Source organism: Otolemur garnettii, unplaced genomic scaffold (assembly GCF_000181295.1).
Source record: "Otolemur garnettii isolate 467f Iridium unplaced genomic scaffold, OtoGar3 scaffold00045, whole genome shotgun sequence".
NCBI classification, from domain to species: Eukaryota; Metazoa; Chordata; class Mammalia; order Primates; family Galagidae; genus Otolemur; species Otolemur garnettii.
Window position 1 is genome coordinate 4,825,070 of NW_003852440.1, and position 2,381 is coordinate 4,827,450.

The following is a 2,381-nucleotide window of genomic DNA, read 5'->3' on the forward strand; positions in this document are numbered from 1 at the left end:
AAAAAAAAAAACATTTTTTTAAAAGAATACCTTGAACAATATCTGATAAGACATACTTAATAAAAACTGAAAAGTGACCAGGCATGGTACCTTATGCCTATAATCCTAGCACTCTGGGAGGCCAAGGAGAAGGCCAGGAATTTGAGCAAGTGTGAGACCTTGTCTCTACCAAAAATATAACAGATTAGGTGAGTATCATGGTGCACGCCTATAGTCCCAGTTACTCCTGAGGCCGAGGCCGCAGGACGGCTTAAGGCCAGCAGTTTGAGATTGCAGTGAGCTACGATGATGCAATTAAGCTTAACTTGGGGCAACAGAGAGAGACTCTACCTCAAAAATAAAAAACAAAAACATTTAAAAGCAATAAAGATATTTAAGATGGGGCGGCACCTGTGGCTCAAAGAAGTAGGGTGCCGGCCTCATATACAGGAGGTCACGGGTTCAAACCCAGCCCCGACCAAAAACTGCAAAAAAAAAAAAAAAAAGATTCAGGATGAAAGGTCTGAAGCCAGACTGCATTGAATCTGAATATCAGCTGTTACTCTGTAATTTGTGTCAGTTGCTTAACCTTTGTGCTTCAGTTTTCTCATTTGTTAAATATATATTACAATGGTACTTACTCATAGGGCAGTCTTTGTAAATGAATACATGCAAAGCACCGAGAACAGCAGCTGATCTTAGTAACTACCAAATAAATGTTAATTATTAGCTACATATCGTGATATTATAAATTAACCTGGATGAGCAAACACATTGTGAAATTAACAAATCTGTAACAACAGACTAATATTTCAAATGTCAAGCTAATTGAGAGCAAGTTATAGAAAAACAGGCCAGGTGTGGTGGTTCATGCTTATAAATCCTAGCCACTTTGAGAGGCCAAGGTGGAGGAATGCCTGCGCCCAGGAATTGGAGACTAGCCTGAGCAATATACAAGGAGACCTAGTCTCTGCCAAAAACCTTTAGCTGGGTGTGCTGGCTACCTGGAAGGCTGAGGCAGGAAGATCACTTGAGCCTAGGAGTTTGAGGTTGCAGAGAGCTATGATGATGCTACTGCATTTCAGCCCAGGTAACAAGAGTGAGACCCTGTCTCTAAAAAAAAAAAAAAAGAAAGAAAGAAAAGAAAAGAAATCACAGAAAAATAATTTGGGATCATGATGTACGTGAACAAAATAACAGAGAAGAAGCAGATAAACATTGCTGATAAATGACAAATAATTCACTCAGATACTCTGAACAATGGGAACAAGAAAAGGTTCTTTTGCTATAGAACTATTTCCAAAAGACACACATTTGATTTAATGCTATGTACCAGAATATAAGATGTTTCTAGACTTACAGTGGAGTTATGGTCTGATAACCATAAAAGCCAAGAAGACTGTAAATCAAAAGTGCTTTTATTATCCTGCTAACCCCCTTGTAAGGTTTTTATTTGTCTGTTTGTTTGAGACAGAGTCACTTTGTTGCCCTGGGTAGGGTGCCATGGTGTCACAGCTCACAGCAACCTCAAACTCTTGGATTTAAGTGATTCTCTTGCGTTAGCCTCCCAAGTAACTGGGACTACAGGTGCCTGCCACAAGGCCCAGCTAAGTTCAGAAATAAGGACTCACTCTGCTTCAAGCTGGTCTCGAACCTGTGAACTCAGGCAATCCACCTACCTCAGCCTCCCAGAGTGCTAGGATTACAGGTGTGAGTCACCATGACCAGCCCTCCCTTGTAACGCTGAATAATTATAAAATGAAGATAAACTAAGCAGCTTTCTTAGGAAAACAGCCATTGCTTCAAGTCTTTAGTTGCTGTGGGTGGAAAGATTGTTTTTTTCCTGGACCAAGGGATATCCATGCAAGCAGCCACACAGGGAAGGTCCATTTTTCTATTAATAACTGTTTAACAACATTGGACTTGGGGTAGGGAAGAAGAGATTCAGATGTAAGATCAATGAATTAAGTAAAACCTTGCAATCTTGAACCTAAATTTGAAATACTGGTATAAATCCATGACATATTTCATTTGAAAATATACATATTTCACACATATATAATATATACATGAATATGTATGTGTGTATTTCTTGGCTCTACCCAAGTAAAACAATCTAAAAAAAAAAAAAAACTAAGCTAAGAGTAATGAGCACCCCAAGTGCCCAGATTATGATCCCTAAATATCCTTTCCCATTAAAAGGAATCAATACTCCTCAGAAAAATGTCTGGCTCCAGAACATATATAAGAAATGCTCAAGATGTGCCTGTATCTTCTTGTGATATTAGATAGCAAGGAGGCTATCAAAAGCTATTAAGACTGCATTAAGGCTCGGCGCCTGTGGCACAAGCGGCTAAGGCGCCAGCCACATACACCTAAGGCGGCGGGTTCGAATCCAGCCC

At 39.7% G+C, this 2,381-nt stretch overlaps 1 protein-coding gene across 1 annotated transcript in view; it reads right to left on the reverse strand.

Moving 5' to 3' along the window:
- The window catches only part of NVL (nuclear VCP-like), an 89,772-nt gene that overhangs the window by 56,229 nt on the left and 31,162 nt on the right, over window positions 1-2,381 (reverse strand). The window lies entirely within an intron of this gene.